The sequence below is a fragment of the Scyliorhinus canicula genome, chromosome 14 (assembly GCF_902713615.1).
Source record: "Scyliorhinus canicula chromosome 14, sScyCan1.1, whole genome shotgun sequence".
Taxonomy (NCBI): Eukaryota; Metazoa; Chordata; class Chondrichthyes; order Carcharhiniformes; family Scyliorhinidae; genus Scyliorhinus; species Scyliorhinus canicula.
Window position 1 is genome coordinate 89,289,881 of NC_052159.1, and position 19,575 is coordinate 89,309,455.

Below are 19,575 nucleotides of genomic sequence, written 5' to 3' on the forward strand. Positions count from 1 at the left end.
CGCCAAGTTTGTTTTGCTATTTTTATTATCTTAACAGCCTTTGCAAAGGAAAATGTCCTTCTAAATTAAAATCAGTAGAAATAGTTGCAGCCTTTCTACAGATTATTAACATTTTAAATCACTGTATGCAGCCAAATACCTTTTAAGTAGTAACATCTTTTTATCCATTATTTGGCTAAATTCAGATCTCAGTTTGGAACGTTGTGACCCTTAAAATATTTACCCCTTTACAAGTGCGCATGAGGATATTGAAGATAATTTGAATTGCATTATTGTATTGCATCATTTATTGTATAAACTCCTTGCAAATGCAGGCATTTTAAATATATACTGTCGGAAGATGATGAAGTGAGCTTTATAATCGAGCTCCCAAGGGGATGCTGCTGAGGCAGGGGAGCTCTGTAATCAGCATCGGGGGTGAGGCTCATTGCAATCAGAGATATCCCACAGAATTCCACACTCAATGGCAAGGTTGTGAGATGAGAAGTTTGAAGCCTTGCCAGTATTATTTAAATCTCATTCACATGTAACACTGCCTCCACCTCCCATGGAGCAGCCAGCTCCTTTCACTTAACCTAGTGTGTGAACATGGTCTGAGGCCCATCCGACACAGGAAAAATTGCAGTCTGCTTACAAAATGGCCGCTAAGCAACTCATTAATTGGCTTAACTGCCTGTTGCCACTGGACACATTATCATTGCTGCTGCCGTCAGATCTCCGGGGAATTTATAAGAAGGTGTGTGAATAGTTTACGCTTAGATGTTCGCCATGGTGGAGAGCTTCTCTGAGGCTCTTGTAGTGGTATCATGGTTGTGTTGTAATTCACCGACTGACCACTAGGAGTTTCATTAGTACGTAAGTGAATGTTAGACCCCTAGGTAACCCCTCAGACTGGCTGGAGGAAGCTGGAGAGAGGTTGCTTGATCTATTCATCTATTGTATTGTATATAGTTTACCCACAGACAATGTTAATAAATTGTTTATAGCTTCAGCTACAAGTCTTCTTGTAATATAAATCAGGCCATCCGACAAGAACATTACAGCTCTTGTAGTGAAAATCCGAGTAATGGCTGGAAATTCTTAATCCCATCCTCAAGCACAGTATCCCATTCTCGCAGAGGGCAGGAATGGGATTGAACCAGAGTTTGTTTGTGCATGGTTTGCTGGCCATTTAAATCACCAGATTCCCCCACTGCAGTGGGATTATGGTTAGCAAGGAATGTAAAACCTGGGCGGGATTCTGCGACCCCCACCCCGCCGGGTCGGAGAATCGCCGGGGGGCGGCGTGAATCCTGCCCCGACGACGGCGGCTGCCGAATTCTCTGGCAATGGTTTTCGGGCAGGGGCGGAGATTGTGCCGCGCTGGTTGGGGGCCGTTGGCAGTGGCGCCCCCCCTCCCCCCGGCAATTCTCCTGGCCCCGATGGGCCGAGCAGCAGCCTGTTTTTGGCCTGTCCCGCCGGCGTGGATTAGACATGGCCCATACCGGCAGGACCTGGCTTGGAGGGCGGTTAGCGGAGCCCTCGTGGGGGGCGCGGGGGGATCAGGCCCCGGGGGGTCCCCACGGTGGCCTGGCCCGTGATCGGGGCCCACCGATCTGCGGGCGGGCCTGTGCCGTGGGGGCAGTCTTTCCTTCCGCGCTGGCCTGTGTAAAGCTCTGCCATCGCCGGCGCGAGAAGAAACCCCGTGCGCATGCGCAGGAAACACGGCAGCGGTTCTGCGCATGCGCTAGAACACTCTGGCGGTCCTGCACATGCGCCAACTTGCGCTGACCGCCGGAGGCCCTTCGGTGCCGGTTGACGTGGAGCCAATCCCCCAGTGCCAGCCTACCCCCCGGAAGTGCGGAGGATTCAGCAACTTCCGGGCGGCCTGACGCCGGAGTGGTTCAAGGCGCTCTTTGGCGCCAGTATGGGCCGCCCTGCCGATTCCAGGTGAATTCTGGCCCTGGATTGTGGATATTAGACTTGGTAAGAGGAGGTCTTAACTTGGTTGATTTGTTTGGATAGCAAAATAAGATATTCCTTTGGATCTGGTCCTGGAACAATCTTTGGGATTGTTAAAATTAAAATGATTGGGCATAAAAGGTGCGTAAACGCATTGGAACTTTATGAAGCTGTCAAGGAACTGTTAAGGGACAGTCAAAGGCTTCTAAGTAAGCTGGCTTTAAGGCAGTAAGGGAAAAGGGTGGTGGGCATGGGCTGGCATGAGTTGGCACTAAGTCGGCATAGGGCCTATAAAGGGTCATGAGGATGTGGGTGGCATGGGGGTGAGGGGCCTTGAGGACAGGTCAAAGGGCATAGGTTGATATAGGAAGTATGAGGGGCCATGGGGTTGGGTAAGGGACATGAGGTAGCATAGGTTGACATGAGTGTGTGGAGTCTAGGATGAGGGCTGTATTTTGTTTTCTTTCAACAATTATTTTCTAAACAATGTGCCAGAGCACAGGAACTAGCCTTCTTCCCAGCCAGCATCTGCACTCAGCAGCCTCTGCATTCTTTCGGGGGCCGGAGGCCCGATTTCAAATCCAGCACGTTCCTCTGGAATGAAAATCTGACTTGGGGCAACTATTCTAAATGTCGGGATGGCAGAGCTGTGAATTCTTCCATCTCTGCACAGCCGACCCAGGAGCAAAAATCTGGACCTTTGCCTTCAAAAGTCCCAGACTCCACACCTCCTCAGCCACCTGCACAGGACAGGACTGGGAAATTTCCAGCAAGAGATAGTGCATTTGCAGAGTAATTAACCTGAGACAGAAATTACATTGCTGTGTTCCAAATCTTTATACTGAAACTATTAATCAACAGGTTGATTTGGTGATTTCCACCTCCAGCAGGGAAAGAAGTGCAAGTTGTAGATAGCAACGCCAATTTTAAGGACGGGCAGGATGGGTGCGGCGAGGGCTTGAGTCCAAAGATGTGCATGTTAACTGGGGTTTTGGGGATAGGGGAAGGGAGTGGACCTAGGTAGGGACCTTGTTTTGGAAGGTCAGTGCTGACTCGATGGGCCGAATGGCTGCCTTCTGAACTGTAGGGATTCTATGGGTTCTATGGAAATTGAAAGCCCAAAGGCTCATGGAATTATGTGACCCGAAGGTTTGAACATGTTCAGACTCAGTTTCCGGCTCAAATCCAGCATAAGGTAGGAGGCCAATTCCAGGATTGTACTTCAATGATCCCTGGTATTAAAGTAAATATATAGGATAGGTATGGGTCTGAGATCATACTGAGCAAGAGGCCTGAGGCCTGGGGTCAAGATTGCAGTCAGGCACCAATAATTGGAGACTGATTGTCAAATTCAAAGCATTCAATTTTTCCATAGTGCCCAGCTTATTTGTACAGAAGAACAGGTTCATCTGAAGAAGGTAGTGAAATCAGAGATAGTGGCTGGAACTTTTCGGCCTGATCTTCTAGTCCTGCCATCAGCATCCACCGACTGCATGTTCCCCGCTGATGGGGGTGCAAACAACCGGAAACCCCATTGACAGCGGCAAGACCAGAAGATCCCAATGATGGGTTGCCTCTGCTGCAGCAAAACACGCTGTGGGGTTGGCAGGGGGCAGAGAATCTGGCCCAGTAAATCACATGGGATGTTTTAAGTATTTGTCCACCTGGTTTCTGTCAAGCAGGGGCTTGGGGCTGGGTGTTGGAGCTGTAAAATTCTCTCCTGCATCACTAACTTTCTGATGAGTGTAGTTTCACACTGACAACGGGATAATAGAAATAATTCCATCTTTGGTCTTATGGATACAAATTGAATTTTTGTTTCTCTTTCAACATTTTCTTCATTTTCAAAATCAACCATTTTCACTTAAAGGCATATATACAGAGTGGTATTCTGAATGATAATAATGCCTAGAAAATCTAGTCACATCTTTGCCAGTGCCGGATTCAATGAACCTATTCTTTCAGCTTTATATCACTGACACAGAATTGAAAGAACATAAGAAGACACATGCCTAGCATCCCTCAGGTAAATGTTGCATTGAATTGATGACAACACAACTTATTTTTACACCATGGATGTAAATGCCCTAATTCTGCAATTGCTGCAAAGTGGGATTATACAAGCCTGTGATCCAGGTACATATTTTTGCTGAATTTATAACTTCCAATCCATTCTTCCACTAGTTGAGGATTATAGGTTAGACCCGTTAAGGGCGGTCAGTTTCCATTTTGAAAGGAGTTTAATTTTTATGACAACTTAGTCACTTTATTAGATTGATGCTAGCTTTTTAATTTCAGCAAATGTACTTTTTAAAACTGAATTCCTTGGTGGGATTTAAGATCACGTATCATCTTATGTTATTCGATCAAGCCTCGAGAGTTTGAGTCGAATAACATAACCAAAATGCTACCATATCCACTGATGCGTAAGTGTTTCTCAATGGGAAGAATACTATCGGTAGTGATGGCAGATGATGCTCATTGAAGCTTGCATTTAAGAAAAGGGTTTTCCTCTGGCGAAGCGGGCGGAGATGGTTTCTGGGTAGGAAAGATCCAGAAAGGTAGAGTCAAAACCATTGTTTATACTAGTTATATTTCTTTGTTTATGCAAAGGGAGAAGATGCCCACACTCTGGATTCTTGTAAAACACGATGAGAGGTTTATTAAGGGTGTTGCCCAAACAAGCAACATGGGGATCTGCCCAAAGCCCAGGCAAAACACTCTGCTGATGTCACTACACCACATTACATGGTATATACCATTCCCTTTCAAGTAATCCTCAAACAACTTCGAAACAGGTTGGCATGGTGGCGCAGAGGTTAGCACTGATGCCTCACAGTGCCGAGGACCCGGATTCAATCTAAGACCCTGGTCACTGTTCATGTGGAGTTTGCACATTCCCCCCGATATGCAACCCAACGATATGCAAAGTAGGTGGATTGGCCACGCTAAATTGCACTTTAATTGGAAAAATTAAAATAAAATTTTAAAAATAAATAAAGCTCCTTTGAAGTAAACTGCATACCATTAACATTGACAATCTACTCTGGTGTTCCAAATCTTGCTAATATTTCATCTAATTTAAAGTCAGGCTCACTGTGGCTAGTCTGAACAATGGGTATTTAGATGGTGTTGTTGTATACACTGCGATTAATCTAAGGAACACGATAGGGGAAGCTAACATGCAGTATATGAAAATCTGTTGCCTCTTCAATAGACAATTTATTTCCACTGGGAAATAGATAAAGCTAATTCCCCCGATAAAATATAGCAGCAATTGTTTGATGAATTCAGGAAGACCAGTTTGTAACAGACTGCTCTGACATGTCTCTGAGGGTAGTTGTGGTGTGCAAGAGATCATGGCCATTTGATGTGGCTCTAAAACACCCAGTTTCTCACTGCTAGGAGTGACAGAATGTCTCTATAATGACTTCCACATTACACACACACACACACTTCTGGCCCTTGTAACACTGATTTAACACCAGCACTGCCATTTTGAAGCTCAGTTAACAGCCAGACTATCACCTTCTCAAGGGCAATTAACGAAAGGCAACAAATGCTGCCCTTGCCAGCAACACATACTGTAGGAATTTTCCTGACTTCAAGTATTCTGCAGAAACCTCTTATTCCCACACAGGGGCAAAGCATTATGTATCTCTTCTGGTCGACAGCATGGCAAGGAGAATAATCAGGCAACACAGATCAGGTCAAACTGCTGGAAACGAAAGAGAAGGTGGAGAAGCAAGACTGGCAACAGCTGGAAAAGAATGGCCCTGAGAGAGTGCACATCGAGGCTGGCGTATTCAAGAGTGGCCCTGAGAGTGAGCACAGCGAGACCAGCCAGGTATAAAAGAGCAACCCTGAGAGAGAGCATAGCGAGACCAGTCAGGTATAGAAAAGCTTCCCCGAGAGAGCACAGCGAGACCAGCCAGGTATAAAAGAGCGGCCCTGAGAGAGAATAATGGAACTAGCCAGGTATAAAAGAGCAGCCCTGAGAGAGAGAATAACGGAACCAGCCAGGTATAAAACAGCAGCCCTGGGAGAGAGCACTGCGAATCCAGCAAGTGTAAAAGAGCAGCCCTGAGAGATTTAGTATTAGGATGTCGGGACTTTGGGTTAATGTGGAGCTGGGAAACAGTACCACTCAAATTATGAGGTGGAGAGTCACATGGGAGTACTCGAGTGTAGTGTAGTGTGAGTGTGAGTGTAGTGGTGATTCGGGTAGAAGTCGGCATAAAGCAGGCACTTAGTCCAATATATATGTATATAGTTATGTGTTTTTAATAAACATTTATTGTTCAATCATACAAACCTCTGGGCCTCTGCATGAGACAACATACAACCCTACAGAATGATGGCAGGCGGTGAAGGCCCAAGAATCCCTAAGAATTCCGAAGTAAAGAAACTGTAACCTGAACTGAGAGAAGTGTATTTACATTGAAAATCTCACACACATAGGTGAAGATCGCCTAAGAAGCTCCATTACAGACATATGGCTGAAAGACAGAATAAAGATCCACTGTGCAGTGTAAAATAGTATGTGGGGTCTGTTGCAAGACCCGACTGAAAGCAAAGTCAAAAGCCCTAGCCCGATCGCAAAAGGGTGAGCAACCTCAAAAAAAACAGCTGCAATGAGCTTTTGAATTTGGTACAATAATCAGACAGCACTGACAGTCTGATCGTTTTAACAGGTGCAGCTTGATGAACGTTGCTGTCTGGATCTGAAGTCAGCGCACCATAACACATGGCAACCATGCACGAATGGGAACAACATGTTTTTTAAAACAGAAGTCAGAGCAAAAAATCGGCTTCAATTTTCTAAGCTTAGAAAAGCAACTAGCTGGTCAAAACAATTAGATCAAATGATTTGCTCAGAATCAATGAAGTTTAAAACCATTCGTTAACAATGATGGGAGTCTGCCAAATCCTGACAAGGGAAGGGAGAAGAAAAAAAGATTACCACAGTGCCATGTAAAAATAAATTAAAGCTGTATTTTATCCCTGCCCTGGAAACAGCCATGGATGGTAAATCAACACTGCTAGGCCAATTAAGGCAAATGAAAGGGCCAGACATAGAACATAGAACAGTACAGCACAGAACAGGCCCTTCGGCCCTCGATGTTGTGCCGAGCAATGATCACCCTACTCAAACCCACGTATCCACCCTATACCCGTAACCCAACAACTCCCCCCCTTAACCTTACTATTCGGACACTACGGGCAATTTAGCATGGCCAATCCACCTAACCCGCACATCTTTGGACTGTGGGAGGAAACCGGAGCACCCGGAGGAAACCCACGCACACACGGGGAGGACGTGCAGACTCCACACAGACAGTGACCCAGCCGGGAATCAAACCTGGGACCCTGGAGCTGTGAAGCATTTATGCTAACCACCATGCTACCGTGCTATTATTATTGCACAGTTATTTACTACACATGCATATAACACTAAAAGACTAGGCTATTCCTACCACTATCAGGCCAATACTTATCTGGAATAAGGGAACTGCCGGATCAGGGAACAATGGCCTCTTGCTTTGTCCTGGATCTGCAGGCTTCCAGTTGGTATGGACTAAAGGGGTCAGGAGTGTCTACTCTCGTAGCGTGCGTTGTATGACACTTACTTGATGGCGGCTGCTGACCAGGCCTCTCCTTCTCAAGGTCTTCTGCTGCAAAGGTGTTCTGCTGGGAGGGCCGGCTGGTCAAGAAGAAAGAATCAGTCCTGGGACCTGACTTTTATAGGTCCCAGGGGCTTCGCGCCCTTCTGGGCGGACCCTCTATAAACTTGCAATCGATTGGGTTTCTTCCCAATCGATTGATTTGAATTTCCCCAATAATGGGGCTGTTCCTCGATCACTGGGCGGTTCCTTCCACCTTATTTGTGTCCTTTGTCTCAGACTCCACTGGCGCCGGGATGTCTGACCTTCTATAGAATGTTTCAATCTCTTCTAATTGTTGTGTCCATTGTGCCTGGGAATCACCGGGAATCGCTCACTTAATATGCGCAGCTCGTTAGTTACAATGCTGTCTGGTTTCTTTAGCAGCTAGAATACACGGGGGATTCTGCAAACTGCTTGTCTCTTTGCAACTGTCCATTTTTCCCTGTAATCTTTGCGTTCTTCCATTTTGTGTGAGGAAGTGGCCAACCCAGGTGGGCTACAATATACTGTTCTAATCAGTAGATCAAATAGCTAATGATATAATTGCTGGACAAGGAATAAATGAATCTTCCGATAACTTTGAAGAAGTTGTTAAATTCTTTGACATCTATTTAACCGAGGAGCAATAAAGATTTGGATCTAGCAAAATTGAACCATGGGTACATTTTCCAGTCCTGACCACCACAGGAATTGTCATGGCAGGATTCCTTGTCAGGCGGGCATTTCTGGTCTCTGAGTAGGCAGGGCTGTAAGGTTTTGCTCATAGAATCCAAAAGCCCAGGGGACCAATAGATCTTTCAGAAATGAGTTATATAGATTGGCTGAAGGCTGGGTTTATGGTGACCTGAAGTCAGAACTCTTAAGAAACCGAATAGAATTGAGAGTGTCCAACAGTCCAGCTCTAAGAGGGCAAGCAAAGCAATACCCAAACAAAACACAAGATGGTGACAGACCATGTCAACTCGGTGGCACAAGATGCGCAAGCCCAAAACCTGGAAGATCTAAAATGAATCCATGAGATAGATGATCTTCATCAAGAGGAATCCAACAATGCTTAAGAATACCAGATTCACATTTTGGGATGCTGACATATCTGCAAATCATCACCCCACAAATACCAAGCTATGCACAGAAGGCTGTGATGACAGGCACACCACTGTATGGTCCTGGGGGAATCCAACTACTGATTGTGAGGCACGATTCAAGAGCCGCTCCACGTAAGGCAACAAGTAACTAATTGGAATTCTACATGTCACCCGCAATCAAAGCTTTCCTCTCAAGAACAGTGATGCCCTCACCCTCACCAAAACAACCACTGTAATCAATTACACTGACTTGGAGACTCGAGATGCCCAACAGTGCGGATGATTTTGACTGGGACTTCAGTTTAGAATTATTTTCACTCTGCAGAGGCAGTTATTCCAGCTCCTTAGTAAACGGTAGAAAAAACTCTTCTTTGATCAGGCCAGCCAAACCTCCAGATGAACACTTAAAACAGAAGATACTGAGGAGAAGTGACAGTGGAGTCAAACAGTTGCTGTCACAGAACCAGGAAAATCCACAGCAATGAAGCTGGAGCTTTAAGCTCACATGTCCAATAAGAAGTTGATCCTGGAGTAGGAGAGAAGTGACCATCGACTCACCTAAAGGCACAAGTGCACATGAAGAAAAGAACGCAGCATTAGAAGAAAAACAGCAGGCTGAGCTAAAGGATGAGGAACATACAAACATAAGAAGATAAACCCTTGGCATTCAGGAAGAACATGGAGGACTGCACCAGTAAAGAAAACCCAAGTCTGCTCTATGAATGGACACAACAAACATTTCCTCTGGAAGGAGAGGGATAAACCCATATATCCAATCAAGGAATTCAAATTGTTGACAAATAAAAATGCAAGACTAAGGAGCGCAAGAAGTGAACAAGATATTGACATCTGAGTAGTTGAAACACCAAGCATAACAACTTGAATTCAACACTAACAAATTCAGCCCAAAGCAGTTGAGAATACCATTCCTCCGAACTTGAAAATAATGAGATGTGGAAGAGTTGTAAAACCTCCAGTCGATCTGCATCTGTAAAGTTAAGAGACTTTGGGGGTGGAGAAGGAGTAGCATGTCAATATTATTGTAAATATATTTGAGTAAATATTTAGGGGAGGTGTGGAATTAGGGTGTTGAGCTGAATGTTGTTTCTATGGAACTGATGAAAGTGCTTGACAAAGTACCACAGAAAAGGCAGGTTGATGGAATAGGAGAGTTAATGTCCAACTGGATGAAAAAGCTGGCTTTAGCACAGAAAATATTGAGTCGTGGTAAACTTATTTTTCAGTTCAGAGGATGGTAGGCAGTGGTGTTCCTCCAGGATCACTGCTTTGTTTGCTGTATATAAATGATTTGGATCTTTGAATGCAGAATTTCGAAAGTTGTCGATGATTTCCAAGCTTGGCGGAGCGGCACAAAGTGAGGATGATACGCATTACCTATAAGATAGAATAGGCTAGAATGGGCAGATAAATAGCAGATCAAATTCAAAACTGAGAAGTATAAGGTGATGCTTTTTTTCAGCCGAGATAGGGGAAATTATAATGGACTTAGCAGTACTGTTCTAAAGAATGTGCAGAAAGAGAGGGATAAAGAGAGGGTGCATGTGCATCAATCTTTTGAAGGTGACAAGGCATATTAAGAGGGTGGTTAGCAAAGCATATGGGTTCTTGGGCTTCATAATTGGAGGCATTCAGTACAAAAGTAGGTTAGTTATACTGAACCTTTCTAAAACTATGATTAGGCCACAACTAAACTGTTGCATCCAATTCTGGTTACTACACTTGAGGAAGGAGATGAGGGTCCTTGAGAGGGTGCAGAAGAGATTTACAAAGATGGCTCCAGGGATGGGAGATTTTGTCAGAAGGTTAAGTTGGAAGGCGAGTGTTGTTCTTGGAGCAAAGGAGATTCCAGCGAGATTTGATTTCAAGATTATGGAAGATTCAAATAAGATAGCCGAGGACAAACTGTCCCCATAAGGCAAGGGCTGGGACATAGATTTAAGATATTGGGCAGAGATGTATGAGGAATGTAAGACAGCGAGTATTAATAACCTGAAGTTCACTGACCACAAGGCTGGAGACAATCAACAATTTCAGAAGGAATTTGGATGGGTACTTGAAGAATTTAAACAGCAGGCTACACAGATTGAGTGCAGGGCTGAGATGGACTGGATTGCTCCATAGAGAGCTGGCATTAACTTGTTGGGTTGTGTGTCCTTCAGTGCTGTAAATGGCTCCATGACTCTCAGCAAGAGGTCATTCATGCCTTGAGCCTGTACGTTCCCCACTGTGCTGTGTACTTCTTTGACAGCTTCGCTCAGAAGATCCCAGGATAAATGTGCAACAGCATCACGCTGGGAAAATCTTTGTAGGCCGCTGAGTGGAAGATTTAGACCAATGTATCAAGCAAATTATTTCATTTGAAATATATTTGTTCTGTCAGTTTCCCCCTCAACATAACCCTGTTATTTCAAATTGACCAACATGCTTTCAGAGTTTTTCATTTTGATTTCAAGAAGTATTTTCCACTATAAATTAGAATATGAGCTAGAATTAGAATACAACGACGAATCAGACTACAGAAGGGAGATAAATCACTTGGTTGCATGGTGTACCGAAAACAACCTCTTTCTAAATGTTGGAAAGACCAAGGAACTGATCATCAATTTCAGGAAGCGCAGCACGACAGCCCCTCTCTCCCACCCCCCCCCCCCCCTCCCCACCGCCCCGTCTGCATCATTGGCTCCGAAATGGAGATTGTCGATAGCTTTAAGTTCCTGCGGGGGTCACCATCATCAACGGTCTGTCCTGGTCCACTCACGTTGATGCAACAGTCAAGAAAGCCCAACAACGTCTCTACTTCCTACGGAAGCTAAAGAAATTCGGCATGTCTGCATCGACTCTCACAAACCTCTACAGATATGCCATAGAGAGCATCCTATTCAGCTGCATCACAGCTTGCTATGGCAACTGCTCGGCCCAAGATCGCAAGAAACTGCAGTGTGGTGAACTCAGCCGAACACATCACACAAGCTTGCCATCCCACACATTGATTCTGTATACACCTCCCGCTGCCTCAGGAAGGCAGACAGCATTATCAGAGACCTCTCCCACCCAGGCATTGCCTTCTTCCAGACCCTTCCATCAGGCAGAAGGTCTGAAGACCCGCACATTCAGACATAGGAACAGTTTCTTTCCCACAGCTACAAGACTCCTCAACGACTCCCCCTCGGACTGATCTCTTCCTGTAAGAACACTATTCACGACGCCCTATGCTGCGCTTACTCATGTATTTGCTTTGTTTGACCCCTTATGCCGCAATACCTGTTTGTTGATGTTACCATTTGTCAATGTACTCTGTTGATTATTCTTTTGTCTACTATGTATGTACTGTATACGTTCCTTCGGCCGCAGAAAAATACTTTTCTCTGTACTTTGGTACATGTGACAATAAATCAAATCAAAGTGAAGCATCAGTTCAAAGAAAACAAACACAGGGGGAGAAGTTTCAGAAGTTTCAGAAGTTACCTGAGCCCGATCCAAGTAATGTTACTGGTAGAGGTCTGGGATCTGGGATTTGGGGTCCGGGGTCCAGGGCCCCTGCGGTGACCGATGGTGCATGTGCAGGGCAGGGTCAGCCAGCACAACCACTTGTTGGATGGGACCCTGAGATGAGGCAGGAAGAGTAAGGGTGGGGCAGGCTTGGGGACTTGCGGGTACTGGAGTGGAAGTCATAAATGATTGTCAGTCTCTCACGATCTCCAATTCCTTACAGATATCACATTATGGATGGTATTGTGAACCCCGCAGCAGTAATCCTCATGGTGCTGGTGGCAGTCCAGGTGGGAAGGTGCCAGAGAAGCAATTTTGACCCCCTTGCTCAAATTAACGCGATTAAAGATTTAGTGTCGGACATTCGCCCTATCTATGTTCATTAGTGTATCACTGCCACCCATGCTGTACATGATCCAATGTTTATTATCTCATAATGAGAATTAAATCATGCCGAATGTAATAATAAATCGTTTAATGTGTAAGCATGACATGAATAATAAGTTCCCAAATTTGAAAATGTTAAGATTAATTTCCATCTCTGACATCGTAAAGTTAAAAAAAATCAACTTGGTAAAACATATATATATATTATATTTCCAAATAATGAATAATAATTTCATTGGCCATTAGAGTGATATATCACACTGACAATGTATCAGCGATATGGGGTGGAATTGGAAGAGTGCAATGGTGGCCTAATCTGCTGGCTATGGAAAATAGGAACATAGGAATTAGAAGCAGAATTAACAATTCAGCCCTTCAGGCCTGCTCCGCCATTTCAGTCAGATCATGGGTGCTCAATTCCTGGTCTCAAATCCACCTCCTCACCTGTTGCCCATATCACTGTAACCCATTTTTTATTACAAATATATTGATCTCCTTCTTGAAACTGTTCAATGACTCTCAGATTCCACCACACTATGGGGCAGTGAGTTCCACAAATTCATCACCCTCTGCAGGAAGTAGTTCCTCCTCATCTCAGTTCTAATCTTATCTCACAACTAGTGGAAGCCCTGGGTCACATCTTTCTGGGAGGCCTGATGTGATTATGAGGTAATCAATCGCTTACTTGGACAGTATTGGACTCCATTAAGCCCGTGTTAAGGTTGAAGTAACACCCCTGCAAGCTACTGACCAATCATAGGCCAGTGACTCTCCTATACAGGCAGTGTCACCAGAAGTGGTGACCACTGCCAATACATCATTCAGACCTATGGCAGGGATTGACGATGATTCGCTTGGTAGAGGTGAGTGTGAGCCGTTTGGGAGTTGCGACAAGTGGTCGCCACTGACAGGGAGAGGAGGTTGGGGCAGGGGGTGGGGAGAGCTGTGGGGTAACACAGGGGGAGAAGTTTCAGAAACAAGGGTATGGGGATGACTTTCAGCAGCATCCACCCTCTCCAAACCATTCTAGTGCTGGGTGTCTCAATTGAACACAGAGTACCTGTCAACAAGAAATTCCTCCTGTGAGTCAACAGGATTTGCTGGGCTGCTTCCTCAGATGGTGAGCCCCTCACCCACTTCTGGTTGAATACCGGCAACAACAGATGAGGTCCTCAATTGTCCCTTGTTTCTTTTTGCATACACCACTGGCTGGTCTGAACTCTTCCTTGCTCGTTCTCTTTTATCCTCTGTGGCTTCTGTTGGCATCCAAATCAGTTCAGTTCTCTTCTCATTCTGTCTCACTATTATTTAATTCAGCTGCTGGTGTCCGAATCAGGTCCAACATAATACATGTGTGATTGGTCTGGTGACTCATGGGGTACTGTTCTTTTTAATTATGATTTTGTGGCTGTATGTGGGATTCTGATGAGTTAGTGCAATGGTAAAGTATGGAAATGGCGGGCGGGGGGGGGGGGGGGGGGGGGGGGGGGGGGGGGGGGGGGGGGGGGGGGGGGGGGGGGGGGGGGGGGGGGGGGGGGGGGGGGGGGGGGGGGGGGGGGGGGGGGGGGCTGCATGGTGGCCATCCTTGCGCAAACTTGTACCAAAACCCACTTGGAGGATTTCCAGTTCTGAGGGTTGGTGTATAACTGGAGGCTGGTGAACCGGGCTTCCAGCCCGTTAAACAAATGGCTGGCATGGGACTGGAACACGCTGAGGCTTCCGTGACTCATTGGAGCATTGCAATGGGCAAACCTATTTCCCCTCGATGCTTCATTCTCTGCCTAATCTATTGGATCTTCAAAGATGATTATCAATGCATCCATTATTTTTAGGGCCGCTTGAGTGCTCTGGGGTGTAGATTGTCAGTCCTTGGGGATTTAGCCTTCAATCCCATCAATTTTCCCCAACACCATTTCTGTACTCATACAGATTTCCTTCAGTTCCTTCCTATCAATAAACCCTGTAAAACCCTGTATTTCCCATTTCTTGTGTCCTCCTTTGTGAAGACAGAACCAAAGTATGTGTTTAGTTGGTCAGCCAATTCTTTGTTCTCGATTATAAATTCCCATGCAAATTGGCCGCCGCCTCGAGACGCTGCCTGAACATTGGAGGCACCAACACCACAAAGGCATCAGCAATAAATCAAACACCCTAGAACTGGGCATCAGCAACTCGGGTATCTCTGTGACCAGAGGGTGAGCATGTGAATCAGAGGGGGTGGGGGGGGGGGGGGGGGGGTGTGTTACCTGAGCCCGATCCAAGTAATGTTCCCGGTAGAGGTCTGGGATCTGGGATTTGGGGTCCGGGGCCCAGGGCCCCTGCGGTGACCGATGGTGCATGTGCAGGGCAGGGTCAGCCAGCACAACCACTTGTTGGATGGGACCCTGAGATGAGGCAGGAAGAGTAAGGGTGGGGGAGGCTTGGGGACTTGCGGGTACTGGAGTGGAAGCCATAAATGATTGTCAGTCTCTCACGATCTCCAATTCCTTACAGATATCACATTATGGATGGTACCTTGAACCCCGCAGCAGTAATCCTCATGGTGCTGGTGGCAGTCCAGGCGGGAAGGTGCCAGAGAAGCAGTATTGGAACAGACTCAAGGCGGCAGCCCATGTGCAGGGGCCCACTGCACACCCTGAGGACCCAAGGTGTACTGGCATCATTGGTCATTTGAGGAGATGTCCAGCAGCATGTGCAACAGAAAACTCTGCTTCAACAAGGAGATGATGCGGCACCTGTGCCATGTCCTTGTGGACTTGGTACCATGTGGAGGAGGTGGGTACCCGCTGTGCTGTAGGTCCATCCATAGTCCTGTTATAAAGGGAGTTCCAGGATTGTAACCCAGCGACTGTGAAGGAACAGCAATATAGTCCCAAGTAACTATAGTGTGTGACTTAGAGGGAAACTTGCAGGTATGGCTGTTCCTGTGCATCTGCGACTCTTGCCCCTCTAGTTGATAGAGGTTGTGGGTTTGGAAGGTGCTGTCAATGGAATCTTGGTGATTTTATCCAGTGCATCTTGTAGATCATACACACTGCTTCTGCTGCGTGTCAGTAGTAGAGGGCGGTAGTAGAGGTGGGTGAATGTTTATCATAGTGGATAGGCTGCCAATTAAGCGAGCAATTTTGTCCTAAATGGTGTTAGAGCTTCATGAGTGTTGTTGGAGCTGCAATGATCCATACAAATGAATTGTATTCAATCACACTCCTGATTTGTGCCTTGTAGAGGGTGGACAGGCTTTGGGGAAATCAGGAGGTGAGTTATTCTTTGCAAAATACCAAGCCTCTGACTTGCTCTTCTAATCACAGTATTTATATGGCTAGTCCAGTTCAGTTTCTGTCCAATAGTAATCCCCAGGCTGATGATACTGGGGAATTCAGTGATGATAATATCATTGATGTGGAGATGTGGATAATATCATTGAATGTGAAGGGGAGATTTGTTAGATTTTCCGTCGTCAAAGATGATTATTGCCTGACACTTGTCTGGTATTAATGTTAGTGTGTGGAAAGCTCACCGACAGTATTGAGCAGAAGTTAGCAGAGCTGGATTCACAGGAACCCATGCTAAATCCATTCAGATGAAGTGTAGATAAGTATAGCGCCTTACGGGCCTCTATCTTATTGGGCTTAGTGATATTGGGAATTGCTGCCCCTGCAGCAGGATAGATGATTCTCCGTCCCGCCGTGCCACATTTCTGGCATTGTGGTTGGACCTTCTGTCCATTTTTGCTCTGTGTGAGACCCAAGCCATGTTGAAACTCATACCTCAGGGACAGGATTCTCCATTGTCAGTCCAGCCCTCTACCACTGCCAGCCAGGATGGAGAATTTGACACTCAGCCAAATCTCCATTCACTGCAACAGGAATGCAGAATCCCACCGGCGTGAAGGAATGGAGAATCAGAAAATGCTGCAGCTCTGTGTTGGGCTGTAGGTCAGTAATGGTTGCAGAAAGGCAGGAAGTCCTCCGATTCCTATGGTGCCTCCTGAAAGTTGCATCATTCAGGTTTTGGGGGTCAGTTGAGTGGCAATGTTGCTCCCTACAATTCTCCATTGCCAGTGTCTTACTTTGCAAGGTACAAATGGATGGCGACAGTTGTATTGCCCACTTCATGCCTGTTCACATCGCACCTACTTGTGAATGTTTTTTCTTCCAGAAATACTTGAATTCTATTAAGTGGTCTGTGGTACATTGAATCTTTTGTGAACATTCACAGTGCGTGTGGTACTAACTCAGCCTGGGGGAAAGGACCTCCCTGAGAAAAAGGAAGGGAGAAATGGAGAAGAAAAATAATGAAAGGAAATGATGATTACTTGCATTGCTTATATTTTACTTCAAACGTTCCCTGACATAAATGCCAATTACTCCATGACAGAGACAAATCAAACTAAGCCATAATGACACAGTCAAATTTATCTCCTTTGTTAATTTTCTGTTGCCAATTTTCATTCTCTCTTTCAACTCAGAGAGTGTTTAGTTCTTACTGGGGATAGAATTTCGCCCACACTAAATATATTTATTGAATGCTTAAAAATTGACAAAAGAATAAACATATTCCTGAAGCCTGGATGAAAATTTTACAAATCAAATTTAACTGTACATCTGATCAATGATGAATTTTTCCATGCAGGCAGCTTTGACCTGATCAAATATGAAGCATGTTGTGCCTAAAGCGTCCAGATCTTATGATTTATAGATTTTTTTCCAATTCACTATTTGTTTCATTTGATTAATATCCTTTTATTTGCTTCTTGGTGTAGTAATTATGTCCCGTAAATGAAATAATAAGTACATTTTCCCAACAGACACTGCAGAGGCAGACTTCAAATAAGAAGACTATGATTTAATAGAAACTATTACGACGATATTTTTCCCCAGCAGCTCATATTACAATTGAAAATCAGAACTTTTATCGAATCCCCGAAACAATTTATATTCCACAATGCTGCTTTGAAATTATTAATAAAATATTCATGCTAGAAACCATACCAGAAACTATGACATTTTCTGTTTGCGTGGTTGGATGTGTCAAAAACATTTAGTCAATAACACACTTCTCCAGGTTCAGTGCACAGAGGAGTTTCAAAATCTCTTCAAGCATCAGAAATCTTTTAAAAGGTGCTTCCTATTACCAGCTCTGAGAAACTCCAGTGTCATCATTCAAGCTGAAGAACTGTGATAAGAAAAATAACTCAGCAGCCAGATACATTTATTTTCATTCAACATCCTGTGGTGAATATTGGTAAATAAGTAAGCTAGGGAAAAGATTCAGATCATGTCCAGTGGAGCAGTATGGGGGAAGCATTACTTCGAGCTCCATGCTATCATTAGGGAAAATTATATTAATATTCTGGAGAGCGCATGCATTTCTTCCTGCAGGAAGGCAGCCTTGAGAGCTGTTCCATGCCTCCTGTTCTGAAGATTGCAATACCATTTTAGAATCAAAAATATATGATCAACAAAATTTTTTGTGTATTACAGAAAAGAGAGACATGGGGATGGATTCTCCGATCCCCGATGCCAAAATTGTGTTTGCCGACGGGGCAGAGAATCCCGGCTGACGCTGAAATCGGGGGCGGCGCCGCTTTCGCGATGCTCCGCTCCCTGGAAAGCAGCGTAGTCTAGGAGTGGGTCTCGTGTGGTCTCACCCGTCGGGAACTCAGGGTGGCGGCTACGGACTCAGTCCAGCGCCGCTCCAGTCGGGGGAGGGCTGATCCGCGGGTAGGGGGGGACATTGTTCAGGGCTAAGGGCACTGTGGTGGTGGGGCGGTCCAGGACGCGCGAGCCGGCCGAAGGGGGACTATTTCGCGGGCCGGGTCCGTGGGGTGACTCCGCCATGAAGCACGGCATGGCCGCTATAGGGCGCCAGCATGCGCGTGCATGGCCATGGACCCGGCCATATCGGCAGCTGGATCTAGGAGCTCTATGCTGCCTCCCTGCTGGCTACCCCTCCCCCCCAGAACAGGGAATCGATGGCCGTTTTGTGCCAGTTTTCCGCTACCGTTTTCACGCCAGCATGGGGACTTTGTCTCCAGAACGGAGAATCCAGCCCAGGCTGTTGAAATTTTGGCCTGGATTCTTTGCCGTTGAGGCTATGTCCGGAGTATGTGTCTGGTCTATGGCTAAAACGTCGGCGGCGCCCATGCACTGATGCTCCGCCCGGTGGGGACTTCACCTGCAGGTCTGGATGGGGAATTGCCGGGTCTGTGGCCTCACATGTGCATGGCGGCGACCTGCCTGCCAGATAGTGCCCCCCTGGAACTCCCCTAGCCACCACCGGCCCACCACCCACCAGTCCCCCCAGCCCCCGCCAAAGCCTCTTCCGGTCAGCAGAACGGCTCCCCATCAGACTGTGGCAGCGCTGGAAACAGTCCGCAGCTGCCATGTGAGGTCTCCAAAAACTGTGAGCACACGCAATCCACGCAGTCGGGACGTTAGCCCATCGGGGGCGGAGAATTGGGAGAGGGCCTCAGGCGAGCAATGGCGTGCGGTGTACTCAGCGATTACACCAATTTCAGCGTAAACACGGATATTCCGGCCAATCACCGAACATGATTTCAGTACCGGCAATCGGAGAATCCAGCACTTTATGTTTTGGGCTCATCAGGACAAATGCAAAAATGCCAAATTTTTAAATGACCACAACAATTAATACGACAGGAGTAGTATAAATTGCTGTTATTGTTTGGAATTTGACATTCTTAATGAATACAAGATGAAAGCTTGGGTGATATCTCTCCTTTGCTTGACGTGCACCTCCCCCGGATTCTCTGTTCGAGTCGGCACTTAGCCGCAGGAACGAAGAATCCTGCGCAAAACATTTTCCTAATTCTCAGTACTATTGGAACAGAGACACACAGGAAATTGCTGTGTGGTAAAGCAGAATTTAAATCTAGTTGAAAGGAAAAAAAAACGGCGCACAACCACACCGATCATCCATCCAGTGGGGGGCTAGCAGCGGGTGCTGGGGGCACTGGTGGGGGG